This window comes from Vidua chalybeata, chromosome 4 (genome assembly GCF_026979565.1).
Source record: "Vidua chalybeata isolate OUT-0048 chromosome 4, bVidCha1 merged haplotype, whole genome shotgun sequence".
NCBI classification, from domain to species: Eukaryota; Metazoa; Chordata; class Aves; order Passeriformes; family Viduidae; genus Vidua; species Vidua chalybeata.
The window spans coordinates 40,484,038-40,505,224 of NC_071533.1; positions in this window are offsets into that span (position 1 = coordinate 40,484,038).

The following is a 21,187-nucleotide window of genomic DNA, read 5'->3' on the forward strand; positions in this document are numbered from 1 at the left end:
GAAAATGAATAAATTTAATCTCTCCCAAGTGATCAAGTAAAATGATGGCTAATGTGCCCACTTACTGTGTTGCTTTAGTTTGATGACTGTATTGTTGTGCTAAAGCACAGTATGAAATCAGGTTATCAGGTTATAACTGGCAGGGATAAAAAAAAAGCAGTGCTGGGAAACACAAAACAAGCCATTTTCAAGGCATGAATCATGCACTTTGAAGACTCAAAACAAGTGTAAAAATTACAGACAATGGCACTCTAATCAAACGAGTGCAAAATTGAAAATAATTGGGAGTTTTTGGACTTTCATTCACCTTCAAACAAGCACTGTAACCACAGGATATTAATAAATTTGGGGAAATAGGCAATATGCTAGGTTACACAGAAAATGACAAATCAAAAATGCCTATATTGAGGGTCATACATATGATTATTAAGAGCTTTCTAGTCCTCTGCTTATGTTATTTCAATATATGCACAAAAAATATATTAATAGCCTTAAGATGTCCTTAGAAAGTTAATTAAAACAATGGGTAATTTTTTTTACACTTAACACTTCATTAATGCACTTAAATAGCAGAATAATAAAAGCTGGCTGCAAAACTAAAAACCATTAAATTAATATTGTCATGAAGGCTCAGAAAGGGCACAGATTAAGGAAATTAATGATAATTTTCATGATTTTGTGCTTGAGAGATGCTGAACATAAACTCAAAACTAGAAAATAACAGAGGTGATAATAATCCTCCTTCAAGAACAATATCTACTATCCTCATTTCTACCAGGAATACAATTATGCCACCTGATTCTTTAGAACAGTTATGGTTTTATTTCTTTTTTCAGAGGACAGTTTACGAGTTCTTTGATCTGTGCATGCCTCACAAAGTTACACAGTGCCAATGCAGTTTGTAGACACATGCCGTGTGTCTGATAATTTACAATCTGACAGCACCACACTTTCTGAAACTCTTATTTCCTGTGAGTGTTAAAATTACATCTCAAACCACAGAATGTTTTAATGACTTCATGTCATCAAGAAAGGTAATAATAATTCAGAGCTCAGCTTCATCAGCTGAGCATGGTAGCCAAAGGTAGCAAGTAATTTACTACATGTGACCTATGTAGGCTTTTCACATTAGGAAAATCAAACCATTCTATGAAGTGCCCATCTTACCAGTCCACTGGAATGTTAAATTACTGACTGCAAAGGAAATTATGCTTCACTTAAGTTTGGAGTTTTGCACAAGTGGAATGAATGGGCCAAGCTGCAAAAAGCCCAGAAGTAGATAAGAAAAATTTGTGACACTTGCCAGAATAGAAAATACAGTATGTTTATACCACCTACAGCATGTATAGTATATTGCTAAATATAGGAAATATGGTAGAATGAAAGAGTAGTTTTATAGCTGTCCTTCATGTCTGTGAGGTGTCCTTTGTTTATCAGCTTTCCACCTTCACGTCATACCTTAGTGGATAAAACAAGATATTTCCTGATGTGATTCTGCTGTTCTGCCTCCCATGCTTTACTCTTAAGGTTATGAGAATCATCTCTCCTCCAGGGTCTCTAGGCTGGAGCAAAGGTAAGCAGGAAATATTAGTGACTGCTGAAATAAATGTCTGCCTATTTAAATCAACAGAAGCACTAAAGAGATGGCACCACTTGGATCTTGCTCTCTAAACTGCAAATGATTTCATCTGTCCAGTTCTGGAATTTGGATGAAGTTAGAAAATTGCATAAATTTCTGGGATACAGCTGGTTTTGTTTGAGATAATTTGTCTTCATGTTCTGTAGAATTATTTTTCCATGAAAAAACTGTAGGGACTAGGTAAGATGTGATGAAGCTATAGGCTTGAGGCTTCACAGCTGATCAATGTTTTTCTAAAAGGAAATTATTTTGAAATTTATTTAGAAAATTTATTTAGAAATTATTTAGAAAATTATTTTCTAAAAGGAAATTATTTTGAAAAGTGTCCTAGTGAAATAGGACACTTCTTTCAGACAACAACTAACACTTAAATTTTAATTTTGCACAGCTTAAAGTTTAATGACAGTTCACAATCAGCTTGTTAACAAGTCTCAGCCTATTGCAAAAATCTTTGCCACTTTGCATGGTGAAGAATTTATGATTTTATTCTACCTTATGGAGCAATGAAATTGAATTGAAAATTTTATTTTTCCTGGTCTTCCTAAGGTTATAGCTGTTTGGAACTGCAGTGTCCAGATACGTCATTCATCTTGTTAAATGGAAGGTTGGCTATTACACATACAAGATTCAGTTCATGTCTGTCTGAGTGATATGGGAAAGGTATAATTGCAATAAATTTAGCAGTCAATGGTTTGGACCTATATATGCACAGTCATCAGGCCACATAGTGTATAGGCAAACACTCTCCTACAATTATGCCCATATTTAATACCTGGAAAGATGACTGCCTTATGGAATATTTGAAGTTTGCCATTGTATTACTGTATAACATCTGTAATGCCTATAATTAGAACCGTACAGCCTAAATACAGTGAAGATAAAATTGTTTATAGTGTGTAGATTACAGAATAGAAGCATGGAGTTAAAAAAGGGGAATTAGTAACTGAAGACATTCTTAATGGTGTGAATCCTGGAGTGAAAATTTCAAAATGAAAAGGTTTCAAATACTTAGCAATTCATTTGTTTGATGAATTACAGATCAGAATCTCAGAATAATTTAGATTGGATGGGATATTTGGAAGTCATCTAGGTTGATCTCCTACTTCAAAATTAAAACATGTTCCACAGGGCTTTGTCCAATCCAGTTTTGAATATCTGAGGACCCTCTTCCACAGCTTAGCCCCTCCTGTGTGGTGAAAAAAAAATACCTCAGTTGGAACTTTCTTTGCTGCTCATCATTAACTCTTGTTCTTCTACTCTGCACTTCTGAGATGCTGCTCCATATTCTCCACCATGGTACAGCTGAAAGCAGGAAATAAATCTTTCTCTAAGCATTCTCTTCTGCAAGCTGAATATATTTACTTTCCTCAGCTTCCCTTGTTACATCACACTCTGTTATTCTCTCTTGCCCCTGGGGGACAGAACTGGACACAATACAGAGGAACAATCACTCCCCTCAAGCTGCTGGTTGTGTTGCTCCCCAGTATGTTATAAGCCTTCACTGCTACAAGGCAATTCCAAAGCCTAAATATTTTTTATCTGAGCAATTGTGATTAATTGCCATTTATCTCGATATAGGAAAAAATGGCAAGGTAAGTGACAGTAACTTGACCCTGTTCTGCTTCACTTATCAAGCACACGATTTTAGTTAGTAGTGGGAATTAATCCCATAATTTTTACTGCAGAAGACCTGAGTGATTTTAGTACCCCATCATTAAATATTGAAATATCTATTGGTAACAGGTAGTTCATAATTCTGTTTTATGGATATAAAGTCAATTGTTCACATTCTGTTGAAAAAATCTAGCTTCAAGTATGAATCTTCCCTGAATAGTGAGCATATAAAACTCCAGCTATTGTGGCTGGAAATACTAGACAGCATGCTTGGAATGGTTTTGGAATGCTAGTTGAAATTACATTTGCTTAAAAGTAAACAAACACACAGGAGTCTGGGACAAAGGTAGCAATACAAATACTAGTTTTTCAATGTATTTTTTAGTAACAATTATTTTGGATTTGAATTAAAATATTTTTTATCATAGGCATTAATTGAGCACACTGGCAACATGCACTGATGTTCTTTCCTGTCAGCTTTGGGTTATGTATGCATTTTAACATTTAACTTCACTGCATGCAAAATCCAGAAATGAAAAGTGTGCATAAAAATATACAGGGCATTACTTATTTATATGTAAAACCTTTATTCTATTTTGTTATTTTAGATTAAATCCCGTTTCAATTCTATTCTCTCAGGGAAGCACTAACAGTTTGAGCTCAGCGTGAAAGCCATCAAACACTTGAGCTGAAATTTAGATTGGGCAATTTTGCCTGGTGAAGTAGAAAAGGACATGTGGAATGGCAGAGAACAGAATGGCTTATGGAAAGGCAGATGTTTTAATAACTTGTTGTCTAGTGGGAGCCTCAAATATCGAAATTTAAACACCACAATATATTAAAGTGCATTGCTGTCAGGGAGGGCATACTCCTTTACCTTATGAATCAGGTGAATGTACACAGTTATCATGAGTGTAGACTTTATAAAACACATATTTTACAACAGAAATTAGAATTAATTGGAAGGTGTTAAAAAAGATTATCTCAAACTGCAAAATTTTGCTCAAGTCTGCATTGCAAAATGTATCAGGTCAGAGCCTGGGTAATATTCAGTCTTGAGTTTTGACTTGAACCTGTCTTCCTGTGTGAGTAGACTAAATAGATACTTGAGATCTCCTGCCTACTAAGATCCTTTTTGTTTCAGCACATCAATCTCCTGTTAATTTACACTAGGTTTGAAACGACATTTGTCCTTCAGCACATTGTTGGAAGAATGCAATGAATTTAACTAAAAAAATGTCCAGAGAGAAGCTAGAAACCTCCTATGTTAAGTTCTTTATGGAAAAAATCTCTCAGGATGTCTGGTAATAGTGAATTACTCTAATTCACCCTGGCTGCATAATTTACAATCTTGCAGAATTAAGACGACTAGGGAAGAAAAATTTTATTAATAAGCTAGCTTCCCATATGTTCATGAACAACTGGGTCCTATTAAGGAACAATGAAGGCCCTGTCACTTGACTTTTGGAGATATTACACCAGTTTTTATAGACTGTTTTGTGACACAACAAATTACAACTCCTAATTGATGTTGCCTTTCACATTTGTCATCTTGTATGCTGTCCCCTTTCTCTACAAGTATCAGGCTATATTTTACTTAAAGCTATTGAAAATATTGCAGGTATACCACAAAGAAATATCAAATAAAAGCTATTTAAAATATATTTAATATTTCATTTATGGTTTATTAGACATGTATGCATTAAATAAAAAGACATGGAAACATTGCTACAGATATTGTGACAAAGTGAAATTGATGGTAGTATTTGATGAAAGTTAGTGACTTATAGACTATACTGGAATGATTTTAAAAGTCATAAATTTCTCTTTGAACTGGTATTTACTTGACAGTAATTATGGGACAGATGCAATAAAAATCTGCATAAACGAAAATGAAATAATGCCTAGCAAGCTTTTTGTCTCTGCACATTTTCAGTGGTATCTTTAATTCTGTTTTAGGGAGTGGATTTCCAGTTAGGGTTAGCAGGGCCTGATGGTTAAAGAAGAAATAAAGACTGACTCTGTAAGCTTAATGGAATATTCTCATACAGAGATATCACTTCTGGATCAGGATCAGGAAGTCCTCAAGCCAGTTATTATTGCAGACTAAAAATAAATTAATGGAGAAAATTATTTTTCCCTTTTCTTTTTTATTCTAATTTCCTCCCCTCCCTTTTTTTTTTTTTTTCAACTCTCATCTAGGTCTCTGGTGTGCCATGCTAGGTGGATTTCAGGTCTGGCCATTCATGTTCCTATAAGTATTAATAGATACAGTGTAAGAGCTTACACAGGAATCACATGAGAAGCACAAAAAAGCAGCACTAAGCTGAAGCAAAGACAAGATGAAAAAAACCACAGAGGCTGAAAACAGATGGGAAAGAGAATTTGTGACCAGGTTGTACAGTCCTTACAATCTATTAGAGACAATCGTTGAGGATTTATCTTCTTCTGTTAATAAGAAATAGTGAAAATAGAAACTGTGTACTATAAATACACCCTTCTTATGCCTTTTTTCAAGACGACAGAGCTAAAAAGGCCCTTAATGTTTCTGCACAACAGTTCCCAATCACTTTGCTGCATTGCCTTCAACTGAGAAAGCAGACTAGAGCTGCTGCATGCCACTGAACAGCACAGACTGCATCTGGGAAAAAAAAGCTGCATCTCAAAGCTTCAGTCCTTCTAACCCTCTTTTGCTGGATGGGAGTCAAGTGGGCAAGATTACATCCAATCCTCTTGTTTCAGAAAAAAAAAAAAAACTGTTTATCAATTAATAAAAAATTGGAGGAAGGAAATGTGTGACAGGTATTCTGCAATAATAACAATCATAATTACAAGCACCTTAGTTAAACTACCTCTGAAACAGCTAGGACTGCATTTGGGAGCTGCTTGAATAACATTTGCCCCACTTATCTTCCATTTCAATTTAATATTCCTAGTGCTAGTGTTGCCTATATCATCAATGTCAAAAACTAAAAAGTCTTATCTTCAACTTTCATTCCAATGCTTCAAAAGAGCTTTGAATTTGCATCTTACTCTAGGGAAGATGTAGTTTAAAAACATTTTTGCCCAGCTTGCTCCATTAATTTCTGAGGAAAATGCACCTACTGCTGTGAATATGACAGTTCTCAACCTTGGTGTTTTTACAGGATGTCCCTCCCTAGGGAACAACCAACACCATTCTGACTTACCCTGCTGGAACTGCACCTCCTGCTGGGTAATCAGCTACTGCAGCACTAAGGGAGAGACCTCAGTATGATTAACTGGATGCCCCTTGTGAATGCTAAGGAAAAAGAGAACTGCAAGTTTTCTAGGGGGAAAAAGTGCTTTTAGTCATCATCTGTTTTCAATTCAAGCAGCTAATTTACAGTTGCATAGAGTTGCTCAATTACCAGCAACACTTAGTATTTTATACATCTCAGTAAGCTTTAACTTAAAATAATATTAATCAATCTGTGAAATGTATTTTTCTCCCAATTATTTCTGTGAGTCAAAAACAAAATTAATTTTGTAATGATTATCTGACTCAGGTAAAGCTGATTTTATATTACTCTAGGCCAAAGCCACTGACAAGGGCACAAAAAGGATTATTTTTCAGCAGTTTTCAGCTCAGCTAAATCAGCAGATAATGCCATCTAGGATGCACAGCGATCCTGACCTAAAGCCCTCCTCATTGTTAATGTTTCTCACATCTCAAATATGCCTCGATGGTAGAAAAATATTATATAGCCATCTTTGAGCGTCAAGAAAAAATTAATCTTTTAGAATTCTTTGGATTTTATATTGTTATTTTATTTTCATTGTCTCCCATCCCAAATTGCACTATCACATGAATACAGTATATTTTATATAGTCAATGCTGGTAATTTGGCGTTTGGCTTTAGTATATGCAGACCATAAAATAAAGATGCCTGTACTCCTATTAAAAAAATAAGAAAATCAAAGCCAAAGCACAAACCCCAGATGCAAAACACACAAAAGAAAACTAGTTTCTCTGCCAGAGAGCAAATAAAGCAAAAAAGTTCATTGTTATTGACTGCTATTCACAACAAAAGCAGTTTGTCTCCATCAGCCACAAAAAAGCATGTGGACTTTCAACTGAAAATATAATTTACAGCTGAATTTATTGTTTGAATTTTTATACAATGACATTTGAAGTGAATCGTTCATGGCTTTAAGAGATTTTTAGTCATTAGTTAAAAGAAAAATTAACTTTCTTTTCAGAAGTGCTAATCAATAATTTAGAAACTGTTAAAATGCTATCATTTTTGTATGTAATTGGGTATGTTAGTAATAGGATACCAGTGCCATGTAGGACCAACATTTTGCCAAGCGTCCTCTTCAACCAGAGAATGCATAATTTTAAATTTTCACATGATTTTTGATTCTGCTAATTATGATGATTATTATCAAAACCACCTGACAAACAGTAATGAACCTTACAAGTGTTTATCAGTCAGTAAAGAACTGTCATTCTGTTTTGAACCTGGGGAAGATAAGATACATAGAAGTATAAGCAAGTTTATAGGATATTCTAAGTCAGAGCTAAGGCCAAATAACCAAACCTTTTTGTGATTTTGCTGGGTGATTACTGTAATAAATGGGATACAACCAAAGATTGTTAGTGTTACAGCATTTTAAAGTTATCGGATTACTTCTTAAATGTAGTTATTTATTGCAAAAAATCCTTTAGGTCTCAGTAGGAGGCTTAATGTACTATGAAGATACCATTTTGTTCTTAAAAATCCTGTTTAAAGTATTTTTTTTTCACATTCTACAATGTACACAGAAAACCTTGGCAACAGCTGGTTTGCAACTTTCTGAGGCCAATTCCTATCACAGTGACCGAGATCTTGTTCTCTTGAACTTTGCGGTCTGACTATGACTTGCCTTGATCACCATGCTTCATTTTTTCCCTTGAACTTTCCATATTCCCAGTGCTCTCCCTCCATCTCTTGCTTGGTAGTCAATCTAACACCTTTTAGACATAAAGCAGATACAGAAGGAAGGCAGAGAACAGGATATGACATGCCATTTCCTAGTTCCTTTACAGCTGCTGAGCATGAGAGAATCAGATTCTGATGCCTTGCCTCCTTTTGGAGCTCAGGAGCATTGAAGACATTGATACACAACCATGCAGTCTGACTCAAAGAAGTTGCTTGTACAATCCTGTGTCATTCATAATTGACAATGTAATAATAAAACGGTCAGTATAATGTTTGCTAGTTGTTACATGTAAACACATCCAGAGAAAAGCTATATATATGTTGGCATAGATTCTCTAGACTGTGACAACAGTAGTACTAGGTCTCATCTTCTGAAATGTTTATGTGAATAATTAAAAAAACCCTCTGAAATCATGTCTGGCCCTGTTTTGATCTGGAGGTTGGAGTAAGGACTTCCAACATCCATTTCCACATAAATTATCGTATAATCTAAAAAACCCCCATGTTTTCCTCTTCTGAACCTAGTGGAGACCAAAGCAGGCAGTCACTTCTTTCTTTTGCACTATTAACATGTCCACATTTCATAGGAGTAGTACTTCCTTTTACTTTACATACTTTGGATATGTCTTCTCCCAAATGAAAGAAATTTTTATTTTTCTCTTCCTTTCTTCTTCCTTCTTTTCCCCTCTTGTCTTATTTTTCATATCATGTTTCTCATCTGTCTATTCTAAATTCTCAGTTCTTCTCCAGCTGCAAGCCCCCATTTGCTGAGTAACTTCAGTTAATCAAAACTCCATTACTAAGACCTGGTTCATCATACCATCCAAGTCACAATTCCTTATTTCTGGTGCTCACTAGAAATTCAGTTTTGGCTTTTAGTTTGTATCTTATTTACACATTTAATCATCTGTTTGATCATTTTAGTTTAATAATTTGTATCTTTGCTTCCACTGAACTCCATACATGAAACAAGCTCAGAGAAAAAGCCCATGCAGTCATTGCTCTATAGTACATAAAGGGCTGTTCTTAGCCCACTCATTGTAATGTTTGTGGAAAATTACCAGGAGATAATGAGCAAGGTGATAACTGGTCACATTCTGTTTGAATAGTAAAAATAAGGTGGTTTTCTCCACTCTTAGGTTTTCTCTCTGCTCTGCCTGTCAGATGTGGTGTTAGCATGTGTATTAAGCTTTCTGGTACATAGGCTGTCTTTGATTTTGGAGAATTCACAGCACAAAAGAACTCTGAAACTTACAGTGATCACTAAACATGGCTGCATTACAAAAACTAACAATAATAGCATGGTTCACAAGGTGAGGAGAGATGCAGACAGGCTACAGAATAACATAGCAGTTATTAGTCCTTGGAGACAAAAATGGTATCTATAGATACAGATAATTATTTTCCAATTATTTCATACTGGTCATTATAAAGAAGTCAGTTTAAAAAAATTCCTACTAAAAGAAAAAAAAATAAAATAATAAAGACAGTGAAAGCACAGTGAAATTAATGTATTTCTTAGTCATAGATAAACTTACGCCATCAAAGGGGTGTATTGTAAAAGGTACTGTCATATTACATTAGATTCATAAATAAATTTAAAGGAAATTCTTTAAAGCTCATGTATTTGACATTTTTGTCAACAGAATTAATGAAAAATCTGGGCCCATGTCATGATGGAAATTAAAATTTTGCTTACTCCTCCTGCTAGACCTAGAAATGTAAGATATCCTGCCACTTGTCAGTCATTTCAGGGTCTGCCAAAAGCCAGCTGACCTCCTCTGAGATTGCCAGTCATTTTAAAAAAGTTTTTATTGATTGTCATTAAATGGATTAGAAAAAGCATCAGTGAGCAAATAAGGATAAACATACAGAAATAAAGTTATGGATTGAGATGAAAATATTTTGATTAGGTTGGACATAGTAGCCTCTGTAGCCTTGTATCATGACATTGTTTCGTCATTAAGGTGTTTATCCACCTGTGAAAATGGCAAGTCACTTTAAATTAGAAATACATTTATCATTTACTCCTTTGTAAACTGTTTTCATCCTCGTAGCAACTTCTGAATGGGACTGCAGGTTTGATTTGGTTTCTGACTAATTGATTAAACCATTAAACAAGAGTGTTGTACTACATAGCATTTAGCATCTTGAGCAGGACTGTGAACACAGATTGCTGCAAGTCAGCTTCCTTCAAAAGAGAAGGAAGGCCCTTCTCATCACTGACAGCAGGCACAGTAGGGCTCTGCCTCCTGCATTTAAACTACAGCTCTAAAGTCACCTGTTGATCTTGGGCACAGGGATATCTGATGGCATAAGCCCCTCATCTTCATAAGCTCTATGCAGTGCCTTTGCACTAAAGGTTAAGCAGCAAGGGCTGTGTCAATGGACAGAAGGTGTTCTGAAGGGATGTCTGCAGCTGCAGCACAGACACTGAGTCAAAGTAACATCTGAGAGGGAAGAGCAGCTGAGCTCATGCAATTAAGTCATGAAAGTAAGGAAAAAATAAGTAAGGCAAAAAGCAGAAAGCATTCCGGGGTAGTAGAATAAATTGAGAAGATCTATAAAATGCTGTAGACTACGTGACAAAAAATATTTTTACTTGCAACAGACATAGCATTAATAGGCAATTAGATTGTCGCATAGTTACACTCTATCATTTGTAGCCTGTAAAAGGTGGGGGCGGCGGGGGGGAGGGAGAAATTAAAATCCTTGTATTTCATATCACATAAATTACTGATAAAAAAAATAAAAGAAGTTCAATAAGGTACTAGAAATGGTGCAGATGGTGCCCCACATCAGGCAGGATCAGTTATGGCTTAAACTGATTTTAATGCCCAGTTGGAAATAAGCTTTGATGTAGAAGAAAAGTTCATGGGTTGACTCAGAACAGTTTAAGAAAGTGACTAGTGAAGGCTAGATCTGTGCAGATGTTTTTACACTTTAAGCAGCCCTAACAAAATGTGAACTTCTTGCTAATTCTGACATGAAATAACTAGGATCTTACTTGATCACACTGCAGAAGTAAAAGGTGTTTTCCCTGGTGTGGAGAGAGAAGCAAAACACTAAAGAATCCTAAGCAAGGTGTCACTGCTGAAAATCAAGTCTTCTAATTTTAACAAGTTCATAAAAATAAGATTTTAATAATTTAACTCAGAGAAATACAGTAGCCCATCTCTGCTCAAGTAATGCATTTGACTGAACAAGAGTTTGGAAAAATTACAGGCTTGTCTGTTGCACCTGTTTATGGAGCATATGTAAGTGATTTAAAGAAGCAAAGAAAACATTTCCAATGACACATTTTAAAAAACAAAACAAAACAAAACAAAAAGAAACTATGAGAGTATTTTGAAAATTTGCATACAGAGCAAAAACCCCCAAACCTCTAGGATCATTAAAATATCTTAGCACTATCATATTACTATTATTTGCAATTTCCTAAATAAATAGGAAATGCTTTGGCAAAAAAACAAGCCAAATCAAACCAATATAAAAATGTGGGCTGTGAATCTGTTTAATTATAGATAATATCAACAATTTTATTACTGTTCTATTGTTTAAAGTTTCTCAAACTTTTCCAGTGGTTCTGGAAAATATTATATAACTGCTGCTTAATTGTACTCTGCTCAAAAGAAAAATACTTCTTATGAAATGAGGCTTTGTTAAGGAATACAACACACCCATAAGTAATTTTACGGATTTTCTCTCAAGTTAAATAATAACAACTCAATTACCCCACATTTTATCAGAAAACTAAAAGCTATTAGTATACCTATATACTTCTATGAAAATAAATCTACATGTATTTCAAACTTGTGCTAAAGTATGTTCAAATTCCATATATGCACTCAAGGGTGGAAAATAGACTATTCAATGAGGTTTTTTTCCAGAACAAATAAATCTGTGGGGGGAAAAATCCCAACAACTACTCTGAGATAAACAAAGCACCAAACAAAAGAGAGGATGAAAATGCAATTTTGCCCTTGATGTTTCTAGTTGGTCAGTCCCTTGATGACTGTATCTATTCTTCTGAAGAGATGCTTACTGAGTTGGTGAAAATGCTTTAGCATTTAAGCATTTTGTTTCCATCAGGCTGTATCAGGGAAAATTAAATTAGGTTTGGTGCTAGCAATTATTCCTTCCTATCTCTGACATTGCTGGGTATTGTTTTATTGTAAACAGACCAAGAAAAATTATCCAAAGCAGCATCCTAAGGAACATGTGGTTATCCCCCATACTGTGGGTTTTCTACAGTACTATTTTGTGTGGTACATCATGCTTCTGTGTACCTATTCAGGTTTTTGTACTGAATGCTAACAAACCATGAAGATTTCTATAAATTCACATTCTATAAATTCAATGTAAAGGTTAAGGAAGCAAATGTACATTGGATGCTTAACATACCCAAGAAAAGGGTAGGCATATGGTAGCAAAGCAATAGGTGGTTTCAAAAAGAGAGTATTTCAGGCAGAAGAAATTACTTATGCTGAGAGGTTAAGGAAGTGACTATACTGATGTTAGAACTGTGGAAACATTAAATATGAATGAAATGCAGAAATAGCTTAAGGAAAGGTAGTAACAGGCTAGAAGCAAAGGATGTGACAGAAAAGAGCTTTGGGAATGAAGAACAACGGTAATAAAAGAGACAAAGAGGTAGACTGACAGAGAGGAACATTTAGGATTTGTAAATGAGCTCTGCCAAAAGAGAAAAGGAATGTTCATTGGAGTGGAGTCAGTGACTGACAGGCAGAAGAGAAAATTTTGTGGAAAGGGCAGTATGGAAATCTACAACAAAAGAGGTTTAAAGGATTCTAGAATCAAAACCTTTTTGTCGCCTCTACTCTAGATTATGCATTTTAGAAAATTAAGTAAAAAGATGCAAAATAGAGAGGGAAAGAACTGAGTCAGAAGAAATGAAGGACATGGAATGAAGTCAGAACATTACATCAATGTTTACAATAATTTGCTCCTGTCAAAACAAGAATTTGGATGCCTGAGGAAGAAGTATGCAGTTACAAAAATTGGCTTTATCCTGCAGAATATAAAAGGACAATAATCTTGACAAAAATTGCTCTCATTTTCCATGACTGTAGAAACACAAAAGCAAGCTGTGTGCTGAAAGACATAGGATAAAAATTCCAGATGACAAAAATTACAGGCCATGTCCTGTGCTTAAATTAAGACTGAAAAGGTCAAATTGGACCACCAGCTGGAAGTCCTGGTTTGGTCCACTGAAGGACTCTTAGCAGCCTGAGGCATTTCTTTCTTATACTGGTCCTCCCCTCCTTGATATTTACATGAATTAAAAAGCTGAGCTATAAAACCCCACCCTGACTATGTCCCTTCCACCTAATGAAGAAGTCTATAACATTCCTATATTAAATGTCCTTGTTTTCAAAAAGACAAATTATTGTACAGCTGATGTACACAGAGATTCCATCAGACTTTTTTCTTACACTATGGAGTACTTATGTGAGGATGAGACCATTTTCTTATGCAGGAAATAGCATACCTTTTATCATTTTTCTTCAAAGTGGAAATTTTTGATTTTACCGTTTTATAGTTAGTCTTGCGTTTTTGGACAGTTCTGATCATAAAATATCTTAAAATGTGTAATAGTGTGCTTAAGCTCAATCACTCTGAGACCAGAAAGCCCAGTAAAATGCTTAAAATAGGTAATTGAAAAGGACTTGTTTTTTTGATGTAAAACAAGCTGAATGGGTTTAAATAGTCTAAATAGTCATTACAGTCTGACTGTGATGTATTCTTTCCTCAACACTTGCTGCAGCATTTCTTGTATTATTATAATGGTTTCTAGAGCAATAAATTACAGACACAGAACCAACTGCTGAAAAGTGTAGGCGGCTCACACAGCATGATGCAAATCACGCTGTTGGATACTCTTCCTTAGTAACAACAATTCCACTAGAGCACACGTGATTCTGCTCACCATAATAAAACGTCGCTACACAGCACAGTTTCTGTTGGAGCAATGGAAATGGAATTTTCCATTGTCAAGGCCTTAACTCTGCAAAGTTATTTTGGTGCTTGAACTTTGAATGCCTTTGTAGTATTCTAGTAACTGCATGTACATAAAATAAGCAAATCCATAGTCAAAAATAGTTAACAAAAGATATGATCACCTGAGAACTACTTACCAGATTATGATAAATAAATCAGTGATTTTCCAGCCTAATTTCTTGTGAAGTGATGAAAATACCACAAACCCCCTCCTAATAAGCAAAACTTAACAAGCAGAAGACATAGTCCAGGTCATTGAATGAAAAAAGGGATAGCAGTAAATGGTTGTCCCCTAAATCAGAGTTCTTTAAATTATGAGAAATTATTGATTCCAAAATGCTACTCTGCATATTCAAGCAAGATAGATCTCCATATGTGTAAGTTATTGTGCATTAAGTATATTTACATCTTCATTTGATCCAAATGTAATAAAATACAAAAGGTAAAGATATCCTTTTACAAATGTCATTTAACTATAACAAAAATATGCTTAGAAAGTGGGAGTCAGAATTAATTTTTGCACTATTCAAAGATAATATTGCTAGGATTCATATGAAATAGACTTAGAGATGTGACAAAAATGAATGATAAATACCATGCAAAATTTGGCAGCTATGTGCAAATTTTGAAAAAAAGTTAAACTGGCTTGACTAGTTCATCTGGAAAAGATTTTTATCTGAGAACATATGGCTTGCAACTGTCCATAAAGCTCTTATTTTGCACTAGAGAAGGCAACATTTATAATGTCCATTGTGTGTACATTTAAACAGGAGAGGCACATGTAACAACATATGGATGTTGTTATATCAGGATGTGGGAGAAATCACAGACTAATAGGTAGAAAGGGACATGGAATGTTTATTGTCCGTGTTCCTGCACTATTTGACACCAAGTTGCACCTAGGAGAGTGTACAGGTGGTTTTCTGAGGTGATAACCAGAATTATAGTATTCATACTTCTTTCTATGAAACCAAATCCTTTTCTCCTCCCATTCTTTGGAAAGGATTTGGAAAAGAAAATTATTAAAATATTACTACCAATCTTTGGAAAAGATTTGACAGTTTATGCTTCTGATTTTAGTTTTTTTGGTGGTTGTTATTTATTAAATTTTGAGCACTATACGTATACGTATAAGTGTATACGTAGTTATTTATTAAATTTTGAGCACTATACTATACGTATACGTTTTTTTGGTGGTAGTTATTTATTAAATTTTGAGCACTATACGTAATGGCTCTGTTCTCCACTGATCATCAATTGACCATCACTGATTCATCAGTTTAGAATGAGTATCAGAAAAATACAGTTTAAAATATGGCTTTGTGGCATATTGTTTTTCTTTTTGTTTTGCTAGCAGAATTGTAAGATTTTACAATAATACTAGTAATATTTCTATTCATAACTGAAGTTATTTAGATCCTAGCAACTCCATAGTGCGGTAGCAGAAGTGTCTTCCACAGCAACTACAAATAGATCATCCCTGGGCTGGCAGAAGGGAAAGGAAGGGAAGGTGGTATTTTAAAAAGAGAAATGGGGCAAAAGATATAGTAATGCATATTCTGGGAAAGACTACAGGCTGAGCCATCTACATATAATTTTCAGTCATTCAGCAGATACCCTGGTCCCTCTTTTTTCTAAGTGCTAATTTTATCCTGAATCATTGCCTGTTAGGTTGTCCTATTTACTGATTTTGTCATAGCTGCCATATTATTTTTCTTTTTAATAGACACTCCTGGAAGATACAAACTTTTTCTAAAAATATTTGCTGTATCTTCCTTTGCACCTGCTTTCTGAAATTTCTGTATTACATTCAGAGGCTTATGCTTTTCCACAGTGAAGGTACTTATTAGAAATATCAAGAATAAAAGTGTCAAGATTATATTCAAAATCATATTGATTAAACTCTGTGACATATAAATGCTTTTTTGATGTTTGCTGATTATTTTTTCAGCTCATTTAGAAATTATCAGACAGTTCACCTTATCTTCTGTTAAGGACTTTGATGCAAAGCTATAATTATACCTAGAAGAGTTTCTTTTCATAAGGAAATGATAAATTTCTAAAATGAACTTTGTAGTAATACTAAGCAATAGTTAGATATGTTGTGACTTGATATGAAATGCCCAATACCTTGATGTATTTTAGCTTAAGTTTAGCTTTCTTTTGTAATATTATGTAGAATAGACATCTGACATGCAAGAAAAAAAAATCGCAGAAACATCTTGAAAAACCCCTCAAAGTGTACTTTTGTGGAATCACGTCCTTACAATTTATAACTGGTTTGTGTTATCAGAATAATTTAAAAATAACCCTTAAAATTACAGGGTTTACTAAAGGTTCTGAAAACTAAAAGCCTTCATCTAAGGAACATGGATATGAGCAATTATGAACTTTGCATTTCTCCATTACTCATCCTCCTCTGGATCTCACAGTATAATTTATTGCAGACTGCAGATAATTCAGTTTATGTTGATTGCTAACAGATTTTAAAGGTTGTTATATCATCCATAGATCAGAAGGATATAAGAAATCTTTAGTTTAACTTCAGCTTTTGCTGGGTTTTAGAAAAGTCTTTAAAATATATTCAGAGTTTTAATTAGCCACTGATAAATTTGGGGCATGGGGTGGGGATTGGGGAAGGGAAAAGGAGGCACTTTGTGGAAAGGAGGTTTTCCCATTGCAGTGTGAGCAGTGTACACTGTCACACAAAAGCACACCTGCACAGTACAACAGAGACTGCTGCTGCTCACAACACAACACTTCTCTGGTGACAAAAGAAGTAAAGCAGCCACTCTCGTGGGTTAGGTATTCTGCTTTCATAGCCATAATTGACAAATGATGAGGCTTGATGCATTAACTCTGCTCTTGTGCTAAGTGTTAGAATGCTGGAAATGTAAACAATGAAAAAGAAATAAAAAATAGATATCTATGTAAACACATTTAATTAATTTTGAAATGCCAAAAAATCCAAATAAAATTGGAAATAAATCTCTATTATTATAAATAACTCCCAGGGATATTTTCTTATGATTTCTTGATTTGGAAAAGACAAAAATGCCTGTCTGTATTTAAAAATTAATCTTTTATAAATAAGAAAAAGAAAGATAATTAAATAATTAAAGTGAGAATAACCAAGAAAACATTTAAAGGACCATGCTTTATGCATCTTATTGTCATGAAGGCCTTTATGAACATTCTATTATGTTTTGGAATCCTTGAAAAGAACAGTACTGCAGTTTAGAGATGATGAATTCCGAAAAATTTATTTAAAGGGGGAAAGTAGAAATGCTTGGTTCTTTGGCTGGCATCACAAATAAGGATAATGATAAGATACTGAAATACTAAAAATAATTACTTTGTTTAAATAAGAAAATTATTAAAATATTACTACCAAAACCAAGGGAGACTGAACTGTGAAGACACAGTATTTATAAATAAGAAATGTTTACATTTATGAAACAAACAAATATATATATGTTATATATAATATATGTATTATATATATTATATAAAATCTATATATTATATAGATATATTCCTATATACAGGTCTGTCCTCTCTCAATCATCCAACACCTAGCAATAATAAAAACAATTTTTAAAGAAAAATAAAGTGGCAGATGTGGGTCTTTTTTATTACTTTGAAAGATTAATGCTAATTAATTAACACAATGCAACTCAAACAAAAATACAGTCTGGGACAATAATTCAGTAGCTGCCAGTGCTGCAGAAAAAGGAAAAGTAAAAGAAATAGAATTCAAAATGGGGCAATTTCAATTTTCCATGTGCTCCGAGGAATCTATGCAATTGCTACAAAAAGATATTAGAAAGACAGGAGGTGAGATGTTGACTTCCAGATGGAAATTCACAAGAAAATATTTAGGAGTGCTCAGCACTGACGTACAACAATCTAGAAATGGATTAACTCACTGAGACCATATGGGCAGAAAATAACTTGAGTTCTGTACGCCAACATGAATGTAGTTTGGGTGACAAGAAAAACAGAAGGGTGGAGAACTACTGAAAATAACTATGACAGAGAGGTTTATAAAGCAGAGAATAAGAAAAGGTCATTGTCATGTAAGTGAAGCCAGCAAGAAGATTTTGCAATCCCTACAGAAGGTATTTTGCCTGCCTCAGGGCCTGGGAGAATTTCCTGCAGTGGACAGGGCTCTTACTTCTAGTGATGAAAAATCTTTCTTACATTCTCACAATGATCATTGATCAACAAAAAAAGCCAGAAGAGACTAACAAAGCTGAAAGTTAAATAATGTATAGTTAATGTTTCGACAACTGGTCTGCAGTGTGGAATTCAGACCTCCTCAAGAAAACGCTTCTGATGCAGGATGTCGAAGTTTGATTCTAAAGCACAAGACAAAGAGAGGGAGCTGGGGGTCACTTGGGGGTCTATGTGCAGGTATTTACAGATAGAGAGTGGGCAATATCTAAGACAAGATGTTTGAAATGTCTGAGGCTTAAAATCTCAGAGCATAGGAATATAATGAGGTTCCTCCTTCAACTTGGCATCTTATCTCTGAGAGCATCTTTAAAAATTTGAGCCTATAAGCCATTTTTTTCCCAAAATTGAGGAAGAGGACAGACAATTTTTTTCCTTTCAGTACTATTTCAGGAGGTTACACTTCTGTTTAATGCATGTTTCTGTTAAGAACAAAGTGTGTCTGTTTATTCAGGGGAATTGCCCTGGGGAGAGGGAGTAAACAGGGAATGTAAAGGTGCTGACACGTAGTACTTTAACGTGGTTATTTCATATAAAAACAAGATTGGCAAATGCCAAGCCTACTTTATTTTTCCAGCTGTACTGTTTATGAGGCCAGAAATTTAAGGTTGGTGGGTTTTTTTTGGTCATTTTGCTGGCCCAAAGAACCTTGAATTCTACTCTGCACAGCACATAATTTTAGGAGGAGATGAACATAACATTACTCGGCTACCAAGATCAAGGCATTTTTTCATGCAAAGAAATACAGGCTGTTGTTATTTTATGTGAAAAAACCCAGGGTATTTGGAGTTAAGGCCCCTCCAGAGTCAGGCAGTAACTAAGAGAAGAATTTCAGAAATAGAATTGGACATAGAAGCCTAATGTTTTCCTAAGGAATAATTTGGGTCCCTTTTTCTAGACCTTGGTCTAATACTTTAACATGCTATAGTTTGAGAAATATGTTTCAGGAAGTGTTAGACAACATTATGTATTCACTTGTTTCTATTGCATCCAGCTAAGATAGTAATCATACCTGTCAAAGGGCTCAGATTAAGCTTGCATAAGTTTCTGAGATCATAATGTTACTGGGTACTAAGCAACAGGAATCTAAGAACTTGTAATCTCATTTGTTCAGGAAACAGATACTTCAATGAACAGCACCTTTATAAAAGGATTTATGTAGTTTCATTCTAACTGTCTAATATCTAAGGAATTACAATTATGTAGTTTAATTCATTTTACTCCTTCTGCAGAACTAGGATACAATTTTGGATCTCTCACTGCTACTCAAACATCTATTTTCAGGGGACTTTCAAGAAAATTACGTCATATTCCTATTCCTGTGCTTTGTTTGTCTAAAACTGATCAACAGTTCTGATGTATTCAAAGCATGATGTAAAAAGCTAATATAAAAGCAAAAGTTACTTAATATCAGTTATTTGAGGAAACCTTGTGAGCTTTTTAATCCATAAAGAGGTAGCATGTTGTCCACAATCTTACTTTTTTTTGTGTATCTCCTGTGCGTATCAATTAACAGTTCACTGTTAACAGAAGTGTGAAAACACACAAAGCAAAGATAATTTCAGGTGACAGATTTCTCGCTTCAGGGCTGTGCATTAAAAATTTAACAATTCTTAGGTAAGCATTTATCCTAAAAAGCACTTTCCTGTGTAACGGCTATGCCTTAAAAGGAATTTTAAATTCATACCATGCTCGCATTTTATAACCTTCATCATTTTATATTTGATATCACTCATCATTCTTATTTGTGCCTACAGTTTGTATCTTCTTAAACATATCATAAAATGTTCCATATTTATATTATTTTTCTTCTGCATTAAATATTTCCATTTCTTACCTTAGCCCCAAATATTTCATCTAATATGAAATATTTTAAACTTTGAACCAGATTAAAAAAATCATATACAGCTAAGAAGAATAAACAGATATTCTGTTTCCTCTTGTTATTTTAACAACAGTATTTATTCTACTTCTGAAAATATCAAATTTTAATTCAAATTCAAATTGTGATTGAAAACAAAATGTAGACAGAACTAGAAGACAGGTCCTTTAACCCCACATTTGCAAGCCCATAGGATGGCTATCCTCTGGTGAAGGGAACCTTAGTTTTTCAATTTGCTTTACTGATTACAGGGAACATATGTCTGGTCTGTTTCTTTCTACCAATTAGCTATCCATGCAAGGACCTTCCTTATGTCACAGCTGCTTGATTTCCCTAAAAGCCTTTGACAAGGGGTTTTCATTGAAAGCCTTTTGGAAATCCACATATACACTATTCACAAGATGATGCTTACCCCATCACAAGATTTTTATCCACATACTTGGATTTTTTTAAATTTACATTTAATTAAATGAAATAGACTTGTCTAGCAAAAAAGGCTGTTCACTGATAAAATTACCATGCTTTGTAGTAATGATCCATAAAATCTCTGTTTTAAATTTACAGGCATCATATATCAAGAAAAAAGTATTTGGTTGCACTATCAGCTCTAACACAGGTGTGAATTTAAAAAATGATACACAAGTCATTGTCTAGAAGTGACTATAAGTAGCTTTTAAACTAATGCTAACTTTAGTATAATGTGGGAAATCTCATAATCATTTTGGTTAGGGAAGAATAAGCTTTTAGTATGCAAATTTGTAAGAAAAACATTTTGAAGAATTGCATCAGGTTAGAGATGTAAATGAGGCCTAAAATGTCTCATTAGGTTTTGAATTGCCCTTATCTTTTGTT